The sequence below is a fragment of the Anser cygnoides genome, chromosome 1, assembly GCF_040182565.1.
Source record: "Anser cygnoides isolate HZ-2024a breed goose chromosome 1, Taihu_goose_T2T_genome, whole genome shotgun sequence".
In the NCBI taxonomy this organism is placed as follows: Eukaryota; Metazoa; Chordata; class Aves; order Anseriformes; family Anatidae; genus Anser; species Anser cygnoides.
This window is the reverse complement of record NC_089873.1, coordinates 37,516,889-37,530,596: the sequence shown is the minus strand read 5'-3', so window position 1 is coordinate 37,530,596 and position 13,708 is coordinate 37,516,889.

The window sequence follows — 13,708 nt, the reverse complement described above, 5'->3', positions numbered from 1 at the left end:
TGACTGGATGTCATTTTTGTGCTGGAATGAAAGTATACTGAGTTTCTATAATTTTTTTTCCCCAAGCTAAGATAAATTTCTCTTCTGGTCCATTAACAATACTTGTATTTTTAATCAGAATTATTTTGTACTGTATTTTCTTTGGAAATAACAGTAATACAGTTTATGTGAAATACAAACAAATGAGGGAACGATTTTTACCTAAATGTATGAATAGCATTTTGCAATTTGTCATTGTGATATATTTATCTTTTGAACTTTAAGTGAGCTCAGCTGAAAAAAATGCTTCTCTTCAGCACATGACTGGAAAATATATTACACCAGAGAAGTATATTGCTGTTTCAGTTTAGAAATTAGTGGCTAAATATAATTTTCCACTATACTTACTTTCACAAAGTATGTAGTAAACTATTTACATTACAGTAAATTCTTAGTACCTATTCCAAAAGGTGTTAAAATCAGCATTCCCACTCACATTAATGGATATTTTGTAAATGTGCATGAAAGCTAAGATCCTTAAGATCCGCTGTTGCCTGCTGAAGCCTTAAAACCACTGTAATACGGCTAGAACAAAACAAATTTGTCAAAGAAATGAACCCAGGGGAACAGAAAAGAAAGCAATATGGAGCAGAAAGATGCTGATGCATAAAGTAATGACAATGTACAGCTGAAGACCGGGTTCTGCTCTCTGTCTTACACCCATCTCCTAGCGTCAGGGTGTGTTTGTCACTGTGTGCAACCTTTCTGACTGAAACTTCTCACGGATCGAGAGAGGATGCCTCACCGCTTCCTTCCCCCAGCCGGCTCAGGAGCAGGGAGGAGAGCTGCCTGCAAGCTGGATGCATTCTTCCAGCGATGGCAGCTGCTCCCGTTTTGCCCAGGGGTCGTTTGCCTGTCACATTGCAGACATGTAGCCATCATGCGATGGGAAAGCAGCCAAGCAGCCATCAGGAGAGGCTGGGGCCGGGTCGGAGCTGCTGCTGCTGCTGCCAGACCGATGCACCCGACAGGCTGGAGCTGGGCCTGCGGAGGAAAGCTGCTGGGAACAGGCTGTGGGACTGAGGAACAGTCCCCTCCACCACCAAAGCCTGCAGTCTGTAGGGCGAGCACCTGTTTCCTACAGCGTATAGTCATCGTGTTCCCAAACTGTTCAGCTCCTTTGGTAATTAGATTGATTTGTGTCCGCTTTCCCTACATACATATATGCACTTCGAGAGAGGTTCCAAGATTTGTAGTGCCAGTTTGGAGCTCACGAGGCAGATTTTCCTCCTTTCCCACAGCAAAGCGTTCCTGTGTAACCTTGGGCAAACCAGATACACCCAGAGCCTTGGAGGTGTCTGGGTGCCTACCTCCCACAGAGCCGACCAAGAATGGAGAGCCTGCGCCATATCAGGGAAGCACGGATGTCAGAGTTCCCTATCTTCCAGGGCCATTATGAAGACATTTCTGGCCTACTAGGGTGATGGCAGTCATTCAAAAATCACATGTATGAGAGAGACAGTAGTGCTGAGGAAAAGCTGTATGGTTACCTACGGCAAAGAGACATCTTTAAATGTTTTGAGTATCGACTCAGAATTCATAAAAAGAGGTCTAAACAAACCTTCATACTTAAAGTTCTGCCTGAAAATACTCCGGGCCTTATATTCATTTTTTTGAATAATGATAGTAGTAAGAGTCCATTATATAATCACAAGAAAATTAAAACTCTCCAGGGCATGATCTTAGCTGTGTAATTAACTGGGGTGGTTAAAAGTACAAAGTAAACCTGAAGCAAAATTTGTACCAGAACCACACCTCATTATGTTTTGCTGCCTAAGTCTGTCATAAATAGAGATGTTTATTACACATCTGCCATTTAAAGTACATATTACATGCAATGTTATATTTTATTTAGATTTAAAAATTTAAAAACACATGATGACAAGCTGTGTTACTATTAACACATGCCTCAGGGACCAGGGCTGCACGTTCTAATTGTGCCTTAGGTTATATTACAATTCAACCACTCCAGAGTTAGAAATCGTTTACAGAAGTATATTGTGTAATTAGTGTGCCTGATTTCAGTCCACGGAGTTTCACTGGTGTGAAAGAACAATCAAGCCCTGTATATCCATTCACATTTATTAGACCAAACTTTGTAGTCTGTCCTTAGAGCACCACTCCCTGCTCTGCTTTCAACAGCAAATGGCACTAAAATCTCCAGAGCTTCCCAAAGGAAAAGCAGTTATTTTCTTTCCTTGTGATTATTTTTTTTCTTTTTTTCTTTTTTTCTTTTTTTTCTTTTTTTCTTTTTTTTTTTTTTTCTTTTTTTTTCTTTTTTTCTTTTTTTCTTTTTTTTCTTTTTTTTTTTTTTTTTAGTTTTTCTTCACAGCAGAACTGATTCTGTACTGACTCAAGTGTATGGGCAGAAAGGGCAAGAGACGGTGTGCCAGTTATATACTTCTCAATTCTCTCTTCAGGTTTACTTTCCTGACCAGACTGCCCTCCTGGACTATCTGCAGGGCTGGCTTTGAAGGAATCTTTCAAAGAAAAGTTTTTAACAGAAAATCACCTTGTCTGGGATTTGCATGGAAGGAAGGCCCTCTGTGTGCATTTGGGTTATTACCAGCAGATTTAAGTGATTCACTTGACTAGTGAGGAAACACAAGTATAGGTTTTTTTGATGCAAGAACCTTGATGAAGAAAAATGCCACCTCCTAGGCAGCTTTTCTTTGTAAGCTGGTTATCAAAAGTCAGTGCCTATCACTATTTCCTAGCATTCAGATACTCTTTGTCGCGTGTTAAGGTAGGACACATTAGAATATCCTACATGATGAAGTTATGTATCTGCACAATGAACACTTTATGTTGTGATCTTATGGACAGTGTTACTCAGACCACTGGCATAGGAATTTAACCTCTAATACCAGCCCTACTAGAGTTTCCTGTAGCATTTCATAGTATGGATCACCTGGCAGTGCTGACTGGTTTCTAAAAACCTGAAGTAACAAATACGCTCCAGAATGAGTCAGGCCCATCCTTTCAGACCAAACCCAGGGAACTGTGATGTCCAGTGCCACCTTCAGCACCCAGTTGTTGTCTGAGGAGCCTTTCCAAATGTAGTCTTTGCCTGGTTATTCAATCTGCAAGACCTAGCAAGAGGGGAGGAGCTGAGGTGTTAGCCATTCACAAAGCCTGTCCAGCTCTGTGCTTCTCCTCGTCAAATGTAAGCAGCAAAACGTCCCACATTCCTCAATAAACATAAAGTAACTGGCCAAAACTGAACCCAAGACACTCCAATGCAGCTCCGCTAGAAAGGGATGCACTTAAAAGAATTTCTATACCAGCAATATTCTCCACCAAGGAGGCCTCTGTTGTCAGTTTTTTAACTTAGTTCAGAAACTTGGGGTCACTTCAGACACCAAAATCACTCCCACAGAAAAAAAAAGATCAAAGGGCTATCTGAGCTGACCAGAAGATCCCAGTCCTTCCTATCAGATTCAGTCCTTGGCTATCCATCTGCACAAGATTCCCAGGAGCAGTTATTGCTTAGCACTACATTCCATGCACTGAGAAAACCCCATCTGATTAAAAATTAAGACATAACACATAGCTGGCTGGCTATCCATCAGCAGTGGTCTATCACTGCTCTGCAACATTGATCCTTATTACGTGATACGTTACTTCTTACCCTCTCTCTCCAGGTGGCCTGTGTTGAGTAAGGGCACATCTTTGGGTCAGGAACTCCCTGCTGCAAATCACTGGAAGCTAAGTATCGCAAAATATGTGCCCTGCTCTCATACACTTCCACAGACTTTACCCACTATTGCAAACTGGTTGCTTGGCTAGATGGACCTTGGTGTGACCCAGCAAGGATGCTGTTATGCTCTTGGACCTTGGTTTGACCCAACAAGGATGCTCTTACAGTCACACACACTAGAAGTAACAGATAAGCTATTGCTTAGAGAAATCTAGGTTGTAATTTCCATGTTTACTTACTGTTAGCAGCATGAGCAAGGCGCTAAACAGATACAGCTCTTCATTCCTATTCAGTTTAAATTTGCCTCTTTATTGGCATGAACTTGGGAGAACTAGGCTATTCACCAACAGAAATTTTCATTATCCCAAACAAACATTAATAAAAACCTTTTTATCACATATTAGCACTTTCAAATTATCATCTATCCATTCATTTCATTTGTGCAACATTTTATTGTATTTAAATTGTTTTTGACTTAGCTGAAGTGGTAGCTGAAGTGGTATTCCCACATTACACGTTTTATAAGAAAATCTATCTTGGAAATGCTTTAGTGATTTTTCTACTGATATTATTTTTAATATTAACAACTATGATATCTTCCTAACAAAATAAGGTATGCTATTTATCCGATTGCCTTTCTCTTGCCCCTGCTTCCATCACTCTTTTACCCATGATGTCTTCTGAACAAATTAGCAAGTTTCAGTCATCTTTGTCAAGGCACAGAGATCCCCAAAATAACTAAGTTCCTACAAGTTTCATGAATGTTCCAGCCAAGTAGAAGAGATAAAGATGAGATGCCTCCACCATCAGAAACTCTGCAGTGGAAGCTCAGCAGTCCTCTTCCTACTTACTCTGCCACCAGCCCATTGAGTACCAGCTCAGGCTGGTCAGGCGGGGAACACACACAGAGCTTGGAACCAGACACAGCATATATTGTCTCTTCTCGATTTGATTGTCAGGGTCAGGGAGGGAGGTGGGTTAAATGACAGGTGATAATGAGGGAGGGGAAAAAGGAATAGGGGACAGGAGAGGGAAGGGACTAGGGTTGCATCCAGGCGAGCTGAGAGAAAGGCATATCAAACATAACATATAGAAATCTGTTTCATTTAACCCACTTACAAGAATACTTGAGATTCATTTTTCATGCACTTTTTTTTCTTGCACTTACAAAATCTGGCTGCTTGAGTACGACAGGTATAACTGTCAGGCCTGATGGAAAGAAAAAAAAATGCATCTTAACACATGAGGATTCTCTTAATATTTTCCAAAATAGCTTTTCCATGTCGCAGTTTGATACTGCTAGCACTTCAGTGGCAGATCCACGGATTATTTTCATGTGATAAAATATATGTAACAACAAATACCTTACAGATTCTCAGCTCTCTTGTGTACTAAAACTCTGCATTTACCCAATAAGTCAAAATGGATACCGGAAATTTAACATAGATCCAGGCAGAGTATTTGTTATCCTACCCATTAAAGGATGATATTCCATATTTATGGGAAAATGAGAAATGTTTTCTTGTGGGTAGATGGTGTTTACAGGAATTTTCCTTGAGTGTATTTGACTGCTTGAATTTGGTTCACTTTCTGTACAGAACAGCCAAAAGCAATCCAGTTCAAACAAGAACCAGTAAAATACACATACTCCTTGTGTCTCTAATCTCTAAATGCAGTCTATAAAGATATGTATTTCAATGAAAATTTGAACTAAGGTTAAGAAATAGGGTCACTGTTTTTCTTCTTTTTCCTTGAAGCCAAGTGTTTAAAATTCCATGAGTCTAGTAACAAATGTTTAAAATACAAATATATAAATCACAGTTTCACAGAGAAGTATTATTCTATAACAGACTATCTCATATTTATCAAAGATTAAAATAGGTGCTTACACACATATCAGAACAGAGCAAGTAGCGACTCTATTTTGATTTCTCGTAAGTAAATCCCTGATATCTAATTGTCAGACATCTGAACGTTGGCTTATTTCATGTGTGTTTGTCCTTTAAGATAGGACATAAATATATAAACATATAAGCATATTTATCCAGAATTCTCACTGTCTGACAGACGGAAGACTCTCACAAATGCACGAACTTTGTGTGAAATCAAAAACTTCAGATTGAACATTCATTCATTAATTAACATGACTAACAAATGGAATAACATAGCTGCATGGGGATATAATACTCTCGCTTTTTCCAGAAGTCTATCTCACTCAAACCAAGACAGTTTATCTTCATTCAGAATTCAGTACTTCATAGGCTAAGTACTTTGGCTAGGTATCAGTTGAGTAGGTGATTCTGTTCTCTTCGCTTGGGTTAGTCACATGCCTAAAATTAAGCAGGAGATAATGTGCTTTTTGGACAGAACACAGAGTATTCCAGATCCTTCCAGATTCTCATCTGCAGGCTGAATATATTGACACTTTGCACTTTGTTTTGTTGTATAGGGCTGCATGGATTTGAAAAGGTGGCATCAAGAGAGAAACTGACGAATCTAGGAAAAAATACTTGAAATTGGTCTCAGTTTTAATCCACAAGTGACCACCAAATGTTTTTTGCAGGGCTCTGCCACTACTGCTATCAGCAGAAAAGATCAGCTGAAACCGTCTTAGCTGAGAAGAAGCATGCTGTTGGAAAGATATTTCTATTTCAACATCACCCCAATTACATTAACATTTAGGGCAAGCTGAAAGGCTCCACTAATTTTGCAGGAATTTAGGTGTCTCTGAATTGAGACAGTGTGGGGAAGACTTCTGAGCAGTGGAATATATGGGAAAGGCAGTTTGCTTTTGATGTCATGATTTGATCATTTATTTTGCTTTGTGGGGAGGACAAGCTTCTCAAAATTGTATACTTTTAAGAGAAACACCTAGTAAGTTCTGCAAAATGGATGGCACACCACCAGCAATTATGTTAAGCCTATTCTTCTAAAGAAACAATCCATCAGTTTCAACCATACTCAAAAGAGAAGGCAAAGTCTCAAAAATAACTAGGCACCTACAAGTAAATGAGAGGGATTGAAATGACTGTTCCGACAGAGGAAAAGTTGGGCAGAACTTAGGTGTAATATGTTAAATTTGACAGTAGCCCTTTAGCCAATCAGTACAAATGAGTGACTGGCCATTCAGAGCATGCTGCAAAAATCCTCGGTCTGGTAGGGAAAGGCAAATATGTGTTTTTTGTTTGTTTGTTTGTTTTTGTTTTTAGCAAAAATAAAGGGAAATAAAGGATAACCAGACTAACTTCATTAGCTACTCATTGAATAAAGCCTATGGTTGCTCCAGATTTAGCTATCATTTTAAGACTTTAGATAGCAAATAGGTAGATATATAATACAGTAACGGCTGGAGTAGAAGAGTGCGGGAAACGATATGAATGAGACAAAATGTGATTCAAGCAATCAGTGTTCACGGGAAGGAACTCCAGTTGTAGAAATTGTACTTGTTCACACTGGAAACAATAGAAAAATACATACAGAAGAGACATTTATTGGATGCAAGAAATATGATGTTGCAAAAACTAATAAAAAAGGAGATACAGCGAGTTTTTGAAATGCAATATTAGAGAAGCCAAACCACATTTACATACACATTTCCTCTAAATAAATTGTACAGTTTTTGAAATCTAAGATTTGTCTCCTGCACAAAGCAATCAAGTGTTCTCATGGATTTCTGCAGAAGAACACACTGGGACATGATAAATGAGTAGAGCGTAGAAAATGGGTAGTCATACACAGCTGCAGAGTTACTGGCAGCTCTGCTCTGAGAGTCCAGTAGGTTCATCATGACAGTTCTCATTGTGGGATTATTATTAATACACATTCCCCTTTTCCAGCATTTCTATTTATTTCTGGAATGCTGCTTGCTTTCCTGAGGTGCTCTTTGGAAAGAAGATGCCTCAAACACAAGCAGGGAAATGGTAGCCCAAAGCTATATTATTTTGGATGTTCTTCTTCTCTGGGGTCATGCTTTGAAGGGAGAGGCATCTGGAGGAAGAACTAAGTCTTCTTCCTTCACTATAATGCCAAGGATTTGAGTAAAACAGTGAAACACATCCCTTAGATCAAACAATACTGCATCTCTCCTGACAGTTTAGAAGAGGTGAATATCTTGGAGCCAAAATTTAAAGTTTTTACTTAGTTCTTAATCATTCATACCTTGGGCAGAACTCCATTTGTTTCAACAGATTTGTGTGAGGAATAACCTCAGGATTTGATTCTTAAAGGTAACCAAGTATCTTAAAGATTACCTGAAGTGCAACTAAGATCCTTCAGACCAAATGTATTCTTATGCTTCCCAAATTAACCATTCCAGGGTCTAAAGGAGGGATCACCATAAGTCTTGAAGCAAAAAAATGAAACATCGTTATTTAAGTCTGGGAACACTGTTTAAGGGCAACACTCTTCTGCTTTGATGTTCTAGAAACTATGTAAACAAAAGCTGTAATTTGTGAGGTTGGGGATTGATCAAGTTTTCAGAGTGCAAAATAGCCCTACAGGAATCTGGTGGAAGTATCTGAAATTACTATAGGGAAGAAATTTGATCTTGTTTTAAACGTAATTAAAGCCTTCTGCATCTCCACAAAAACCTCCAAAACCCTGGAGATCTCTGATGGTTTACCCTCTGGGGAGAACACACAGATATGAATTTTAATAGTGTCTTTTGGTAATGTGGTGGATAAAGACAAATTGATTACAGCAGTCTGGAAAAAAGCAGGTGATGCATTACCAGGGCCACTGGGTTCATGTTTTCCCAGACATGGTGAAGGCCACCCAGATCGTAAAAGAAAGTTGATATCTTTAAAAACTTGAGTTCTATGATTTGGGGCTTGATATGGCTTTCTTGTTTCCGGATACACTGGATTGTATCAAAAGAAAAATAAGATGCAGGGTCCAAATTCTGTTCTCATGTACACAAAACCAAATCTAGGTTAAAACCTCTGATGTCAACAGATTTGCTCCAGATTTACACCCATACAACATGCAACAGAAGAGCGGTACTCTTGTTTTGAATACAGTGATGCATATCGTCATTTATTATCCGAAGAGTAATGACAAAGAATGGAAGTCCAAGAAATATGAACTCTGAAAGAAGTTTTTCTACATATTATCATGAAATACTGGACAGAACACTCTATAGAAGTCCCTTATGAAGATACTTGTGCCTGGTCTCAAAGGACATGGTTGTTAGAAATGTGTTTATTAGACAACGCCAGCCATGCACACTGAGAGGACATAAAGTGAGTGTACTGTGATAACTGCAGGCTCCTTACACTCTGTTTCTTTCTAGCCCATTTGGATTTATACTGGGGCAATTAGATATACGTGTATGATTAGAAAAGACATTTCACTGACATGCATGAAAACTATAGCAGATGACAAGCCAGACAACAATTCTGCTATTGCTTAACTCTCTAGCTTTGACCATTGTCTAATTTTGTTGATTAATATTTGGTACATGTAGATATACACACACAAATGCAAGTATGCACATATGGATCAGATCAACATGTGATCTGCTTTCAGATCTAGCCATTTTTCAGTACTGGAGCTAGCCTGCAGCCTGTCACAGAGCTGTGCACTCGGCGTGCAGAGAAGCCTCACACACTTAGTGCTCCATGATACTAGCTTAGGTGTGAAAAACAACATGGATCTAATCCAGAGACTAACTCTCCGTACAGAGACATAGCATTGGAAAGCTCTTCTCAGCAGCATCTAGCTTAAAAAAAAAGTACGGCACTGTAGCACCTGTGCTATGGGAAAGCCCACAACTTCTGTTTTTCCAGATGTGCAGGACTGTGCCTTATCAGGGCTATGAATGAAGTATGAATGGGAAACACTGACAGAACGCCTTGCAAAATGCAGTCTACCACCCTCTTCTCTTAAAACAAGCACAAAGAGAGAAATCCATCCTGTCTGTCGGGACCATTCATAGTTCTAGGTTAATTTTTAAGTAGTCCTTGCCTAACATACAGAAACTACAAAGAAGGCAGCAAGTTGGAATTTCTTAACCATTACAGCAAGTCATGCTTGGCCTTAGACTTTCCCATAAACTGTCATTTATGTTTTGCAATGGCACAATGGTAACAAAAGGAATGAAGAAAGCCCATCTTCTCCCTTCTTCCAGTAGCCTTTAATCTGGTGGTTAAAGCACCCTGCAAGAAGGCAATTGCCTTGGGTGTGAGTCCCCACCAGCAGAACTGGGGATTGACCCCGGTCTCTTGTGTCTGAGGTGTGTGCTCCAACTGTTATACCACAGGCAAGATGGCCAGGCTACCAGAACTGGAGCCTCATTTCACAAGGAGAACGAGCTGGGCCGAATTCCTGCTGGAAGGGATGTTGATAATCTCCTTCAACAACTGCCAGGCTGTAGTTGCAGAGTGAATGCATACAGTTCCTAAAGCATTGAATAAGATCCACTGAGGAGAAGATTTACAGATTTATCTCCATTTTTCAGATTTCTCAGCTGGCCAGTTCCAGGCGCTTACCAGCTGGTTTGGATCCCAGCTCTCCCCCCTGCTGCAGAGGAAACCTAGGCATCTGGCGCAGAGCCCTGAGGAGCAGATGTCAGAACACTGGTGCTGCAAGAATGAACTTTAAGGCACCTAAGTCCTAACTGAATCTGACCTTCTGCATCTGTGAACCATTTCAAATACGAAACCAACAGTCTAAATTCTTTAGGTCTTGCTGGCCAGAGCAACACCTGCATACCTGAAAGAAAGTCTAGGTCATTTAGTTTTCACTTACAAAGGTGTGCTGGCTTAGCTGCCCTCGCCTGCAAGTGGCAGATTGCAGGAGAATCTTGTCCTCTTCCTTTATTCTCCCAAGGAACTTGGGATACAAATAGGCAGACACTTAATTTTATTTGCTTTGGGTATTTCCATGCAAGGTCTGAAATTACACAGGTCTGTAATGGGGATTTTACTTCTGAGTTACAAGTCAGTCATATCTTTATATATATCCTACTTCTTGGTCCAAATATGAACTAACAAAACTCAGCTGGTATACTGGAAGTTACTATTCATCTTTTGATCAAAATCTCTTGCTATTGTGTTTCTTTTTAAAGTACTCTATTACACAATGCTCGTTCTGCATCAACTTTTTTCCCTTGATAAAATATACCACAGCCACCCACCTCTAGAACAGCAAAATGGTGCATCTTGTAAAAAAGCAACAGTGCATAGTAATCAAGGAGAAAAAGGTATCTTCCTACACAACAGAGTCTTTGACTTGAGAAATCAAACTGGAAGAGGAGACTCCTCTCTAGGCAGTCTTCTAGAGAGAACTTTTGCTAGCCAAAAATTGTTTAGTAACAGACAACATTTCTCATAGACTCACAAGACCAGAACTTATGGCCTTCAGAGAGCAACTGAAGAAACAATCAAGACCAACTTAAATAATATTGTGTCATATGTTTGTTATGTATCGTATGACTTTACAGGTAATTTTCAGTCTGGTAAAGTTTATTCACAGTGATATAGTTAAAATTGTATAACAGCAAAATTAATAATAATAATAATAGTAACAACAAAAATGGCCCCATGACTTAAAGGTGAAAGAATATGCGTTCCCACAGACTTGTGAGAAATAGCCTGGGAATTATTTTTTTCCCCTTTTTTTCTTATTTTGTTTTTGAGATGAAACATTGATGACTTTCTCCTGCACCCATTCCAGCCCTGGATAGCCGAACATGTTACAGAACTGCTCATAACATGCTAGCATCTAAGTTGCCATTGTTCATCAGTGTTGCCAGAAGTACTGACAGAAAGTGCCACACCATGGCTTTGAAAAATGCAGGAACTAACTGAAGAGCATTGATATCAATGTGGAATACAATGATCAGACAACTGTTGTGTTTAGTCTGATATCCTGTCTCCAGGAATGTCTGCAATCGACGAGGAATCATGAAACCAAACAGAAGGAAGCTATAGGTCATTCTACTGGCATATAATGCTGCCTGTGCTCAATTAAGTATTTAGACCAGCCACTAATAACTTCCTTCAGAGTGAGTTCAGCTTCGTGAGCTGAGGGTTTGTCTCCCTACAGTTCTTATTCTTTGTTTACTTTTAAAAACGGAATGTATATGGTTGTAACAATCTAGTTGCTTTCTTTATGCTTCCTAAGTTCTTGGTCTGAAACTTTGAGCAATCAGTTCCTCAGCAAACTGTTTAATGTGTTGTTATATTTTGCTCCCTTTGCAGCTGTGAGTGACCTTCAGTTATACTGAGAGACTAAGCAAAGCATCCTATTTGTCTTCCCTGCCTTCTTCACTATTGTACACAGCCTGTAAAGAGGCACACAATAAACAGTCCCTACCTTGCCCTGTTCTTTGGCTGAATCTCTCATCTGACAGATGTTCCAATGTATTACCCATCTATGCCCTGCTTGCTTGCTTTTACAGCCCAGAGCTCAGTTTTGATTGACATAGCTGTTGCTTTGACTAGGTACAATAAAGAAAAAAAGGCACATAGCTATAATTACCCATTGCTCTTTTTAAAAATGTGACCAGCTTTCAAAAGCTATCCAACAGTGTGAGAAACTCACTGACGTAACGGCATTGCTGCCAGAAAACTAACGAGAGCAAAATGAGTCAACAGAGAGCATTCACGAACTACAAGAGAGAGAACCAGAGACCTGTCTTCGAAGACAGCGGCAGAAATAATACAATTCTCTAGTATGTTTTTCATGTGATGAACTAGCTGTTCCAAAAGCCAGTATGCTTTCATAGGCTGCCAAAGCTGACTGAAGGAAACATCCAGTCAAAGCCTGTAACTTAGGACCAGTTTTCCAATTGCTTGGGCAGTTTCCGACTTGCACAGGTAGCAGTAAAGAGCAGTGGATTCATATTTCACAGAGCTCAGGTTAAATCCAAACATTGGTGAGGGTCTCCTGGGAATTCTTTGTGGGGTTTGCATATGCTTTTTTTTTTTTCCTTTTCTTTTTTTTTCTTTTCTATTTTTTTTTTTTTCCTTTGACAATCCTGGCTATAATCTGCAAGGAGTTCTTTGTTTGCTCCCTGTGGAAATTTTTGACTGGTTTATGTTTACAAAATCAAAATCAGAATCAGTGAAGAGAGACAGGGGAAGCATGAAAACTGATGTAGAGCAAAGCAAACAGTGAAGTACCAACCTTTGTTGATACCAACAAAACCTTACCCATTAGCCTTTGTTTACTCTCCCCATGTAGCGTGTGCTCTGTCTTCTCTCATTTTTTACAATCTAACAGATGAGTTAACTGAGAGGATCTATCTCTATAAAATAGAGAATCCATTTTAGTAGGTTGACTGAGTTAGTTGGCTGGTCCTCCCATTGGAGCAATTTGCTAACAGCAGGAGTGTATCCAGCAAAATGTAGTTCTTCACACAGACCTCCCAAGTTGTCCCATCTCTCCATCAGAGAAACTTTTGTGGGGCCTGGGGAAGGGAGAGTCCTTCTGTGAAAATAAAAATAAAAATGCCATGTCTAGGTGGAACCCTGGAAAAATTCCACAGAAGAAAATCTCATTATGAAACCTTTCCCTACAGAACTGTATGGCTAATCTGAAATACTAAAGAGGAAGACAGAATGTTAGAGCAGAAGGAAGAGAGGCTTGGAGTAAAGAAGATCTGGACTCTTTTCCTTGCTCTTGTTCAGGCTTTCTAGGAGATCTTGGGTGAGAGACATAGCTGTTGTGCCTCGCTTTCTCCTCAGACGAAATAAAAATTGACTGATGTTACTGATGCCCATCCCAGAACCACTGGAGAGATTATTTATCAGGATTCATAAAATCTTGTAAGGAGGAACCATGTATTTTTTAACAAATAAAATAAGTGTGGCACACACTTCAAATGGCTAGTGCAATGCACAGGGTGAAGATTAAACTGAAAGATTAACCCTAACAGACTTATTTCACATGATGTGCAGTGTTCCGGTCTGAGATGCTGTCTTGCTGTCTGCATATTTTCTTTAACATACCTACACTATAAAATCT